Source organism: Calonectris borealis, chromosome 3 (genome assembly GCF_964195595.1).
Source record: "Calonectris borealis chromosome 3, bCalBor7.hap1.2, whole genome shotgun sequence".
NCBI classification, from domain to species: Eukaryota; Metazoa; Chordata; class Aves; order Procellariiformes; family Procellariidae; genus Calonectris; species Calonectris borealis.
Window position 1 is genome coordinate 24,967,083 of NC_134314.1, and position 14,087 is coordinate 24,981,169.

General features: G+C 42.7%; 1 protein-coding gene across 1 annotated transcript in view; it reads right to left on the reverse strand.

The window, feature by feature from the left end:
• The window catches only part of CSMD1 (CUB and Sushi multiple domains 1), a 1,311,413-nt gene that overhangs the window by 314,369 nt on the left and 982,957 nt on the right, over window positions 1–14,087 (reverse strand). The window lies entirely within an intron of this gene.

Consider the following 14,087-nt stretch of genomic DNA (forward strand, 5'->3'; position numbering starts at 1 on the left):
CGTCGTGCTTAGGTCTCACATCTTTTTTAATACATTTCAATTAACCACCACTATCTTTCTTTATATATACACACATATATATATATGCACGCACAGATATCATTCCCTCGGTCTATGGACTATCCCTCTAAAATGTCCACTGAGTTCATTTAGTCCATGACTTTGGGCTCCATCTGTTATAACAGTCTTTCAGGGCCGAAGAGATGGTGTGCGGTGTTGGGCCGTTGCATCCTGAAGCCAGTTCTCATTTCGGTACTGCTGCGCTCGTCCAGTTCTATCATCGTTGCACTTCGCTCGGTTTCATCGGAGTTAGTTCATTCTTCACTAATCTGGGTGATTTTCACTGCTATACCACTGCTATATCATAGAAATAATGACATACAATATCATGTAACAGTTGACATCAAAATTCAGTTCACTGGCTATTTTCACCCAAAATCAAATCCCCTTGAGGTACACACCGGACCTCCCCATCCTTTCGCATCACCCACCAAGTGTACCCAGGTCCTTGAGCAAAAGCAATCCCACGGATGGGTTTTCCCTTGCCAGAGGCAGGAGTAATCCAGACTGTCTTCCCCAGCATATTTCTCATATGCACGACGGGGACTTTATCTCCATCTACAGTACGTAAGAGTCTTGATTGGGCAGGGCCAGCTCGATTGGCAGATCCCCTGGTATTGACTAACCAGGTGGCCTTTGCTAAATGTGTGTCCCAATGTTTGAATGTCCCACCACCCATTGCTCTCAGTGTAGTCTTTAGCAGTCCATTGTATCGTTCGATTTTCCCGGAGGCTGGTGCATGGTAGGGGATGTGATAGACCCACTCAATGCCATGCTCTTTGGCCCAGGTGTCTATGAGGGCGTTTCGGAAGTGAGTCCCGTTGTCTGACTCAATTCTTTCTGGGGTGCCATGTCGCCACAGGACTTGCTTTTCAAGGCCCAGGATGGTGTTCCGGGCAGTGGCATGGGGCACAGGATATGTTTCCAGCCATCCGGTGGTTGCTTCCACCATGGTGAGCACATAGCGCTTACCGTGTCGGGTTTGTGGGAGCGTGATATAATCAATCTGCCAGGCCTCCCCATATTTATATTTCAACCATCGTCCCCCATACCAAAGAGGCTTTACTCGCTTGGCTTGTTTGATTGCAGCGCACGTTTCACATTCGTGGATAACCTGTGCAATAGCGTCCATGGTCAAGTCCACCCCTCGATCACGAGCCCATCTATATGTTGCATCTCTTCCTTGATGGCCTGACGCGTCATGGGCCCACCGAGCTATAAATAGTTCACCCTTATGTTGCCAGTCCAAATCCACCTGAGCCACTTCAATCTTTGCAGCCTGGTCCACCTGCTCGTTATTTTGATGTTCCTCAGTAGCCCGACTCTTGGGTACGTGAGCATCTACGTGACGTACTTTTACAGTCAGGTTCTCTACCCGGGCAGCAATATCTTGCCACAACGCGGCAGCCCAGATGGGTTTACCTCTGCGCTGCCAGTTGTTCTGCTTCCATTGCTGCAACCACCCCCACAGGGCATTTGTCACCATCCATGAGTCAGTATAGAGATAGAGTACTGGCCATTTTTCTCGTTCAGCAATGTCCAAGGCCAGCTGGATGGCTTTCACCTCTGCAAACTGGCTCGATTCACCTTCTCCTTCAGCAGTTTCTGCAACTTGGCGTATGGGACTCCATACAGCAGCTTTCCATCTCCGATGTTTTCCCACAAGGCGACAGGACCCATCAGTGAACAGGGCATATTGCTTCTCGTTTTCTGGTAGTTTATTATACAGTGGGGCTTCTTCAGCACGTGTCACCTCCTCCTCTGGGGATATGTCAAAATCTTTGCCTTCTGGCCAGTTCGTGATCACCTCCAAGATTCCTGGGCGACTGGGGTTTCCTATTCGGGCCCGTTGTGTGATCAGTGCGACCCACTTACTCCACGTAGCATCGGTTGCATGATGTGTAGAGGGGACGCTCCCTTTGAACATCCAGCCCAGCACCGGCAGTCGGGGTGCCAGGAGGAGCTGTGCTTCAGTGCCAACCACTTCCGAAGCAGCTTGAACCCCTTCATATGCTGCCAATATCTCCTTCTCAGTTGGAGTGTAGCGGGCCTCGGATCCTCTGTATCCCCGACTCCAGAACCCTAAGGGTCGACCTCGAGTCTCCCCTGGTGCTTTCTGCCAGAGGCTCCAGGTAGGACCATTCTCCCCGGCTGCGGTGTAGAGCACATTCTTTACATCTTGTCCTGCCCGGACTGGCCCAAGGGCTACTGCATGAACTATCTCCTGTTTAATTTGTTCAAAGGCTTGTCGTTGCTCAGGGCCCCATTTGAAGTCGTTCTTCTTCCTGGTCACTTGATAGAGAGGGCTTACGATCTGACTGTAATTTGGAATATGCATTCTCCAAAAACCCACAACGCCTAAGAAAGCTTGCGTTTCCTTTTTGTTAGTTGGTGGAGACATGGCTGTTATTTTATTGATCACATCTGTTGGGATCTGACGACGTCCATCTTGCCATTTTATTCCTAAAAACTGGATCTCCTGTGCAGGTCCCTTGACCTTACTTTGTTTTATGGCAAAACCAGATTTCAGAAGGATTTGAATTATTTTCTTCCCTTTCTCAAAAACTTCTTCTGCTGTGTTGCCCCATACGATGATGTCGTCAATGTACTGCAGGTGTTCTGGAGCCTCACCCTGTTCCAGTGCGGTGTGGATCAGTCCATGGCAAATGGTAGGGCTGTGTTTCCACCCCTGGGGCAGTCGGTTCCAGGTGTACTGGACGCCCCTCCAAGTGAAAGCAAACTGTGGCCTGCACTCTGCCGCCAAAGGGATGGAGAAGAAGGCATTAGCAATGTCAATTGTGGCGTACCACTTGGCTGCCTTTGACTCCAGTTCGTATTGAAGTTCTAGCATGTCCGGCACGGCAGCACTCAGTGGCGGCGTGACTTCGTTCAGGCCACGGTAGTCTACTGTTAGTCTCCACTCTCCATTAGACTTTCGCACTGGCCATATGGGACTGTTGAAGGGTGAGCGAGTCTTGCTGATCACTCCTTGGCTCTCCAGTCGACGAATCAGCTCATGGATGGGGATCAGAGAGTCTCGGTTGGTGCGGTATTGCCGCCGGTGCACTGTTGTGGTAGCGATCGGCACCTGTTGTTCTTCAACCCTCAGCAACCCCACAACAGAAGGATCCTGTGAGAGACCGGGCAAGGTGGACAGCTGTTTAATTTCCTCCGTCTCCAGGGCAGCTATACCAAAAGCCCACCGGTACCCTTTTGGGTCCTTAAAATACCCTCTCCTGAGGTAGTCTATGCCAAGGATGCACGGAGCCTCTGGGCCAGTCACAATGGGGTGCTTCTGCCACTCATTCCCGGTCAGGCTCACTTCGGCCTCCAATACAGTTAACTCTTGGGATCCCCCTGTCACTCCAGAAATACAAATGGGTTCTGCCCCTTTATAGCTTGATGGCATCAGGGTACACTGTGCACCAGTGTCTACGAGAGCCTTATACTCCTGTGGGTCTGATGTGCCAGGCCATCGAATCCACACAGTCCAGTAAACCCGGTTGTCCCTTTCCTCCACCTGGCTGGAGGCAGGGCCCCTCTAGTTCTGGTCATAGTATCCATCTCTCACTTCTTGCAAACGTGAGTCAAGAATTCCTTCATTGCAATTACAGTCCAAAGTAAGATCAGCCCTTCTACTCTGTCTGGGGAACTGTTCACTGGAAACTGGACCGTCGTGAGACAGGTTTTTCCTGAAAACTGGAGCAGCATTTTTCCTGGGAGAACCCCCTTGTGTGATTGTTTTTCCTTGCAACTCACGTACACGTGCCTCTAGGATGAAGGTAGGTTTTCCATCCCACTGCCTCATGTCCTCTCCGTGGTCACGCAGGTAAAACCACAGGGTGCCCCGTGGTGTGTACTTTCTATATCCTCTCTCTTGAGGAGAAAAACGCTGACTCCTAATGGCTGAGATACTGGTCCGTACAGGTGGAGAATAAGACATATCCTCTTTGAGTTGCTGGACCTCTCGGGATAGTTTCTCTACAGCCGAGACAAGGGAGGAGGAGATAGTTTCTTCGAAGTCCCGAAGTCTGCTAACCACCTCATCCACCGTTGGTGCTTCTTCCTCTTTCCAGCACAGTACTGCCAACGAACTGGCATACGATGCTGGTGCGCTCCGTACCAACTTCCGCCACATGGGTCGCGTGCACTGGACGTCATCTGGATCTTTGGGTGTTAGGGGGTCATCCAGGTCACTATAAACCACCTCCAGCACGCCTAGTTCTCTCAGGTACTGGATACCTCTCTCCATAGTGGTCCATTTGCCTAGGCGATATATAACATCTTCCTTGAAGGGATACCTTTCCTTTACGCCTGACAGCAGTCGCCTCCAGAGGCTGAGGACCTGTGTCCCTTTTCCAATTGCTTTGTCAATACCTGCTTCCCTAGCAAGGGATCCCAGTTGTTTGGCCTCCTTCCCCTCTAATTCCAGGCTACTGGCCCCATTATCCCAGCATCGGAGCAGCCAGGTAACAATATGCTCGCCTGGACGACGGCCGAAATCTTTCCGCATATCTCGCAACTCATTCAGGGATAAGGATCGGGTGGTTTCCGTCTCGTTTATGAGTTCTTCCTCTTCCTCCTCCCCTCCTCGTGATGGCCCTGGTTTTCCATCATCCTTTTCTACACGACCTGACTTCCGCTTCAAAGATTTCTTCTTCTGTACAGGGGCGACGGATACCAGCGACGGTTGGTCCTCTGGTTCAGCTGTAGTACCCGTCGCGAGGGTTTGGGTAGCTGCAGTGCCTGTTGCGGGGGTTGGGGTAACTGTAGTGACTGTTGCCGGGGTCTGAGTAGCCATAGTGGTTGTTGTGGGGGTTGAAGTAGCCACGGTGCCTGTCGCAGGGGTTTGAGTAGCCACAGTGGTTGCCGTGCGGGTTGAAGGAGCTACAGTGCCTGTCGTGGGGGTTTGAGTAGTCACTGTATCTGTTGCTGGGGTTGATCTCTGGACAGTATTCCTGAATAGTTGTTTAACTCTAAACAAGGCCTGAACCACATTCAGGAGACATAGCAATATGAACATGCTCGTTTGAACATCCCAAGGATATTCAAAATTCTCAGGGAATATTGTAGACGTCTTCATGAAGAGGATAGAAGAAAAAGGAGTTTCTGAAGATATGGAGGGGAAGGTGAACAAGTGGGAGAAAGTGTCCCATCCTGTCTCCCCCCTAAATTCATCCTCTGAGGTGAAGACGTAAAAAGTGTAATTATTAATAGTTTCCAAAAGATAGCTCCTGAAGAACAGGAATGATGGCAGTGCTGAGTACAGGCTCGTGACCAATAATTTTATCATAACATAAAGCCAGGTCACACAGTATAGCAAAGCAATGACCTTAATCCATTTCCCAGAGATGACCAACCCCACATACAAACTGATAATCAGCAGTATAGACAGCCAGTAAGGTGCTATATACCACAACTGCAAGAACAGATCCAAAAACTCTGAGAGCAAATAAATCAACATTGTGAACATCGAGTACTAAATTGATATAATGAATGCTTACAACAAATTTGTTTTAACCCGTTCGGGTCAGATGTGTCGTTATCTCAACCCTTCGAGCCCCACGTTGGGCGCCAAAAAGGACTGTCGAGGTTTAACCTGGCAGGCAGCCAAATACCACGCAGCCGCTCACTCACTCCCCCCACCCCCAGCGGGACGGGGAGAGAATCGGAAGGGTAAGAGTGAGAAAAAACTCGTGGGTTGAGATAAAGACAGTTTAATAGAACAGGGGAAAAAAAGGAAAATAATAATGATAATGATAAAATATACAAAATTAGTGATGCACAATGCAATTGCTCACCACCCGCGCTGACCGATAACCAAGTAGCGATCGGTACTTCCTGGATCACGCCTACCCTTCATATACTGAGCATGACGTCACATGGTATGGAATACCCCATTAGCCAGCTGGGCTGGCTGTCCTGATTATGTTCCCTCCCATCTTGTGTACCTAGCTCAGTCAGTAGGCACGGGAGCTGTCCTTGGACTAGGAGGGCACTTAGCAACAACTGAAAACATCAGTGTGTTATCAACATTCTCCTCGTACTAAATCCAAAACACAGCACTAGGAAGAAATTTAACCCTATCCCAGCCGAAACCAGGACACTGATCATATAGGTAGGATTATTCTAACAATTAAGGGAGAATAGTGTAAATTATCTTTGCTTTGAAAAATGAATATTTTTTTATAAGAAATAGAATAGGTGTTTGCTTGTCAGAATGCGGTTCCAAGAATCAGAATCAGAGGCAACACAATGAAATTAGGAGAGGACCCATACTCTGACACCAATTTCAAAGCATGACTCAGCTAACATTCATACAGATAAAATATTGCCCACCTTAAATAAGACTGTTGCCTTTTGAGAACAGTCTCTGGCTGAAGTTATTCCTAGAACTATGTCCAGGTACTGTATGGGAAGATGCTAGCTGGCATGGGTTAAAATCATACATGGGATTGTGCTTAAACTGTATGAATGACTGCAAGACTGAAGCCAAGACTGGAGAATTTCTAACTTACTGGATCAGATATAGCTCAAGTGGCCAGAAGTGTTTCCCTGTAATTTTACAAGGGTAAATTAGCCTCAAAGAACTGCAAGCCTGCTTACACACTTAGTCTCGGTGTTCTTCCAGCAGCTCTTCAGAGTGTAGCTGAGAGTTACATCACTAAAAACTGTGATACAGTCAACAAATTTAAAAAATTCGTGTTAGAGAAACATATTAATGATATTATAAAGGAGGTAGGGAAGCAGAGAGGCTTGAAAAAGGGAAGAGAGAAGTGGGAGAGTGAAGATAGTGCAAGGGATGGTAGAGGATGAAAGGAAAGAGGAGGGTTGTGCTATTATTACAAGAGCTTTTTTCATTCCTCTTCCATATAAAAGTTGAAAAAAATTTTCTGTAAAGAATATCTGGAGGGATATTTCCAAGTGACAGAGCATAACACAGTCAAATTTAGGAGAGCACTTAGGTGCATATTATTTTTGTTAACAAGCTACAGAAGTCATTTCGAATGGCAGAACTAGCATGTCACCTCTGTCCTGCTCATTGTTGACAGGGAGCACTGGCATTTTAGCAGAGTTCTAGACTGAACCCCAGGACTAGCTGCAATTCTTAGCTACTAGGCTACCATGCCTTCCCTCTTGCCTGCCAAGTCATCCCTTTTCTAGACTAAACAAGTACAGACCTTTCAATTACTCCATATGTGTCGTTTTCCATGTTAACAACATCTTACTTGTTTTAAATCAGGTCCCAAACTGGGCACAATATTCTCTTTGGTCATCAAACAAAGTGAAATAGTTATTTTCCAAGTCCTAGATAAAATAGTCCTGTAAACAAAAATTGTCTTTTCTGTAATTCTTTTTTTTTTATTGATTAATTACAACAGCCAGAAGATTCAACTTTTTGCATTATTACTACATTTTTCTCTAGATTATTTATGTTCTGTGTAAAAACCATATCCTTTTCTATTTTATTTCTATTTTGTATTTGTGCATGTAATTTCTCCTTCTCCATTTATCTGTAGCATGTTTCTTTACAGAATTTTACATTTTTTTTTTGTTTCAGACCATTTCTTCAGTTCATCTAGCTTGTTTTGATTTCTAACCCTCTCCACCATAGTGCTTGCTATAATTGTAGGTTGGAATCATCCTCAGAATTTGTAAGTGTTCTTCTTATATTATCATCAAAATTGTTAATAAAAATATCAGATAGTTTTGGATCTAGGCCAGATCACAGTAGGATCCCTACAAATTTGAGTTAGACAGTGAACTATTAATTGCTGGCTGCCTCTTGCATAAAAGTTTTCAAAATTGTACATAGCATCACAGAATCACAGAACGGTTGAGGTTGGAAGGAACCTCTGGAGGTCATCTGGTCCAACCCCCCTGCTCAAGCAGGGTCACCTAGAGCTGGTTGCACAGGACCATGTCTGGATACATTTTTAGTATCTCCAAGGATGGAGATTCCACAGCCTCTCTGGGCAACTTTTTCCAGTGCTCGCTGAAGTGCTTGTTGCACCTATAATAATTTCATCTTGACCAAATCTCTATATTTTCTCTGGAAGACTTCTAAAAGCCTTATAAATGTCAACACAGAGCTGTTTCCTTCCCTTTCCATTCCCAAATCTACAAAACCAGTTAACCTGTCAAGAAATAAATTAGATTGGCTTGACATAATCTGTTCTTATCAAACACGAACCATTTGTTCCTTATCACCTTGTTTATCAGATTGAAACTAGTACCTTTAAAGAGTGAAGATAAAACTTATGTCCTTGATCCTTCTGGTCCTCATCTTTTTATTTTATTAATTTTTTTGTCCCTCCTTTCTTTGAAAGGTGTGTGCCGTTCTGCAATTGTTTGAAACTTCCCTACAGTTTTGAATTTTCAGACATAATTTCCAGTGGAGTGAAGACTGCTTCTGCTTTGCCTTTAAGTACAGCACAGGGAATTTCAACAGTCCCTGATGAATAAAATATATTTAATTATCTCAATATCATGTAGTACCCTCTTCCCATATGCTGTATTCTTACCTTGTAAAAGTTCACTTAATTGTGTTAAGTACATGGTCAAAATTAAGCTTTTCTGTAAATGTTGCAAAACAGAAACAGAATGTTTAGTTTTCCCTGTGACATCTGATGTTTGCTGAAATTTTTATTAAGTAGTGATTTTTTTTTTCCTCTTATTTTGAATGTATTTGTAGATATTTTTTATTACTGTCTGTCTTTCTCTTGCTTCTGTAACAAGTATGTACTTTGGATTTTCTGATTTTATCCTGAGAGATCTGTGTTATTCTTTGATGGCCACCTATAACAATGTTTGACTATATCCAACATATACATGATTAACTTTTGGTTTACACATCATTAAAAGGGATTTTTTAATAGCTACAGAAACTGATAGTATATTTTCCTTCTCTCCAAAAAATACAGTTTGTTATTGGGTCTTCATAAATTACTTTCAGAATTAATTCCTAAGAACATTCACCTACCAATTTCCCAAGTTTGGTGAAGTTTAGATTTCTGAAATCCATCGACTTGATCACAATTGTGTTGTCTCATTCTTTCATTTCTTAAGAATCATAAACTCTGCTATTTCATGGGCACTTTCACAAAAATCACCTTTCTTATTCAGGCTCTCTATTGGTTCTTCTTACTAGTCAGAGTAAAATCGACTGCTGAAACAAAAAGTTCTTCCCCAACATTCCAAAAACTTTTTCCAGTGGCTTTACATTAATGGAATCTGTGGATAAAAGTATTTCTATCTGTTTTGGTTTCAGGAAAAGACTAACATTGCACAATCTACATGACAGAATGAGAAGCTGCAAAAAAAAAAAACCCCAAAACACATAACTAGGGATGTTAAGAGATCAGGGAGATGTAAGTGAGGCATGAGGCAAGGTGGTCAAAAGGATATAGTATAGACAAATGATTCTTGATAACATTGTGTATTTCATCAGTAGTTTTACTTAAAGAATATTATGGGCACTTTATTTTTTTTTTTGCTTAGATGCATGAGTTGACCTACACTGTCTTGCATTAGCTATGTTAGAAGTGTCATCAAAAAGCTGAATTACAGACATTTAAGGCAGGGAATTAACAAATTGCCTTCACATCTGAAATACCTTTAAGATGTCACATTTTTATTAAAGCTGTATTACAGGCATATTTTAGTTTAATAGAATATTACTGCCATCTCAGTAGCAACTCGGTATAGCTTATACTGAGCTTTTTATTTTAAGCAATATTAAGATCCTTCTGCTTCACAGTTCAGTGATTTATCTTCAAAGTTATGACTACAATTGGAAGATTTTAGGACACTTCCAAATAAGATAGTTATTTGAATTTCCAAAGAAAATATTCAGAAACTTTTCTTAAAATTTGACTGCCTTTTCTTCTACAAGTGGAAGAAATGTGAAACAAACAGAAGTTCTGTTGTGATATCTTTAACATTAGCAACTTCTATAGTTAAGCCTGCAAGGGCAATCAAAATATAATTTTGGTCTCCCCTGTTCCTGATAGACTACTCAGCATCTCCGTAGAGTCTTTCCACCTGGTTTTGTTCTCTGAAAACACTGACTTAATCTGCTTAGTACTTCCATGTTACTGGTTATTGTAACTACCTTCCCTCTCGCATGTGCACATTTGTCAATACAGAGGTAAGGATCAAGGAAGGACATATGTCTGATACCCACTACAGAAATGCTTCAGGAGCTCCCAATGCTGACTAGCACGAGAAGAGACTCTGCAACAAATTCCAGTTGCATTACATGAACATGTACAACGCAATGCAACATGGAGAAAATTTTTGTTCTGTGAGAAAACTAGTGTGAGAGGAAACCAATATAAACAGTGAAGCTGTGACTGACTTAAGGAGCCTTGTGGAGCAAATGCACTGTAGGTATGAAGTGTTTAGTAAGCTTTCTCTGTACAACTTATGCTGTGAATATGGACATACCCATTCCAGTTGGTGACAGGTAAAAAGTCTCTGTTTATATTGCAGTTTTTTCTACAGTGTGGACATTCAGGGCTAGATTCAATTTCAGTTTAAGATGCTTCCACTGATGTGTCTATAGGCTTGTTTATTCTTTAAGCTCCTTTCATAGTCCAGAGAGATCTGATCATCCCAGTCAGGGCAAACTAGGGAACAATTTATTCAGCAAAGTTACAGGGAGAAGAATTTTAGAATAGACAGAATAGAATACACTATTTCAGTTGGAAGGGACCTAGAATGATCATCTAGTCCAACTGCCTGACCAATTCAGGGCTGACCAAGTTAAAGCATGGTATTAAGGGCATTGGCCAAATGCCTCTTAAACATTGACAGGCTTGGGGCATCAAGCACCTCTCTAGGAAGCCTGTTCCAGTGTTTGACCACCCTCTCGGTAAAGAAATGTTTCCTAATGTCTAGCCTAAACCTCCCCCGGCACAGCTTTGAACTGTTCCCACGTGTCCTGTCACTGGATCCCAAGGGAGAAGAGATCAGCACCTCCCTCTCCACGTCCCCTCCTCAGGAAGCTGTAGAGGGCCTCCTTTTCTCCAAACCAGACAAACCCAGAGTCCTTAGCCCCTCCTCATAGGACATGCCTTCCAGCCCTTTCACCAGCTTTGTTGCCCTACTCTGGACGCATTCAAGGACCTTTGCATCCTTCTTAAATTGTGGGGCCCAGAACTGCACACAGTACTCCAGGTGATGCCGTACCAATGCTGAATACAGTGGGATAATCCCCTTTTGATCGGCTGGATATACTATGTATAATGCACCCCGGGATGCAGTTTGCCCTCTTGACTGCGAGGGCACACTGCTGACTCCTATTGAGCTTGCTGTCGATCAGCACCCCCGGATCCCTTTCTGCAGGGCTGCTCTCCAGCCACTCCTCTCCCCGTTTATACTTGTGCCCAGCGTTACTCCGTCCTAGGTGCAGAATCCAGCATTTTGACTTGTTAAATTTCATCCCATTAACGATTGCCCAATGCTCCAATCTATCCAGATCCCTCTGCAAGGCTTCTTGTCCCTCAAGGGAGTCAACAGCACCTCCCAGTTTGCTATCATTAGCAAACTTGCTAATGGTGCATTCAACTCCTGCATCCAGTTCGTTGATAAATATATCGAACACGACTGGCCCTAGATTAAACCCTGAGAAACACCGCTGGTGACCATTCGCCAGTCAGATGTAGCCCCATTCACTTCAACCCATTAAGCTCTGCCCTTCAGCCAGTTCTTCACCTAGCTCACCGTGAACCTGCTCATCCCACAGTTGGACAACTTATCCAGAAGGATGCTGTGAGGGACAGTATCAAAAGCCGTACTAAAATCCGGAAAACCTATATCCACCACCTTCCCTTCATCCACTGGGCAGGTGACCTTATCATAGAAGGATGTCAAATCAGTTAAAGAGGACTTTCCCTTTGTGAACTCATGTTGACTGTGCCTGAGGGATTGCATTATTCTTTAAATGCCTTTCAATAGTACCCAGTATAATCTTCTCCATAATTTTTCCAGGAACTGAGGTTAGACTAACAGGTCTGTAGTTCCCTGGGTCTTCCCTCACGCCCTTTTTATAGACTGGAATAACATTGGCTAGCTTCCAGTCAGCAGGGACCTCCCCAGACTCCCAAGACCTTTGGTAGACGATCGAGAGGGATCCTGCATAACATCTGTTAGCTCCCTCAGTACTCCTTTGTTGTCTGATTATACATTTCTAGTGCTGTCCTATCATAACCAGGATGTCTCCATGGAACTCGTAGACATGGCAAAGGACTTGTGCAAGATCCAAATCTCTAGTGCAGTACTTGGCAACTAGGTGGCATAGTACCTAAAATGACTCTAACTCTCTATGCTTATGCAGTCGAATATCGCCCCTGGATTCTAATTCAGAATTTACTGAATTGCTCCATGGAGTCTATTGATTGCATTGACCAGATGTCCATTGCCCAAAATATAAGCTTCAGGCTCTAGACACTTCTATGATGACACTTAAATTTAAATGTTTAATCTGCTAGCTGAATATCATTCACAATGACATAAAAGCATAAGAGAAACAGCAGTCCCTGTCTGTAACTAAGAAAGCATGTTAAGCTTTTCATTAATACCTATTGAAATTCAATTTTCAGATAACTATTTAATGGGAAATATAATTCACAAAAAAATAAACAATCTCACTCCTTAAACTCAGAACTTAAAATCGTTTACCCTTTTTCTTAATTTCATTTCATCTTCTTACCCATTTCTAAGCAACAAATATTACCAGACACCCTTTTAAATGTTACTTCGACAGAAAGAGAAAGATGCTTTACTCAGAGAGTCAATCTGCTCAGAAAAAGCCGGTGAAACAAAATTTTTAGCTTGTGTTATGACTTTTAAAATTGGAAATATATTAGGTTTTTTATATGAAAGACTTTTTCTTTTATTCTATGCATGGGAACTATATGTAAAAGAAGATGAAGATCACATTTACTAGCCTTTTGTTATCTTTACTTGTTAAAGATCTAATCCAATTTCAAGGTTTAGAGTGCACTAATCAAATCTAATTCTGAAATTTTATCAGACTACCTAGAGAAATAGCACTGAAAAACTAATGTCATGTGTGTGTGACATATTAAATTTTTCAACAAAGATAAAAAGTGAATATACGAATATTGTTCTAAATAATTTCATAATTAGACCTTCCTCTTTAAGAATGTGTAGCGCAGATATTTTATTACTAATTGTTTTCATTTTTAAGAGAACAAAAGACATCTACCTGACAGGGAGCTTAAAATAAAACACAAAATTATAAATATTTAAGGACTGTATTACAAAATGTAACAGCAACATTTAGATCCAGTACAATCAGGGAAAATCAGCATCTGCACATAACTCATGCAGAAACCTACCTACTGTTCCTTGTCTTTACATGATTTAGCAGCCTTGAAGTTTACCATTCTATTGTGTGTTCAGCCATTACCACCATGTCTGAGCCAAAGCTAAAAGAAGCTATGCAGAATTTCCAAGTTATGATGTAGCTATGAAATATGTTTAGGCACTCATTCCAGATGCAATATGACAGCAAATTTACTGCAATCAGGTTAGTTTCCAGATAAGAACAATTGATAAAAACAATGTTATTTGTTTAGCACAACTGCGCTAAACACAGCAGCTCTCTTTATTCAGTACTTAAGTGAATGGCTATACATCATATAAAGATCAGTATGACTTCAGACAATTTAATATATGTCATTTTATGTATCTAATTTAAAAGCAAATGCTATTATAATGATTCTATAGTTCACGGGGAGATATTAATATTCATTTATTTGCATTTTGGAATCATCGTGGATAAGGCCTAATTCTGCTCAGTACTGCAAAAGTGTATTAAAAGCAGAGAAGGAGAAAAAGAGAGAGAGAAAAAGAAAGTGAGAGAGAAGGGGGGGGGGAACAAACAAAAAAGGACAATATATCTTTACCCATAAGGGCCAGTTTCTGAAATTACTCTTCATTTGGTTAAATACCTAGGTCCACAAACATTCTGAATAACATACAAGAACTCATGAAGA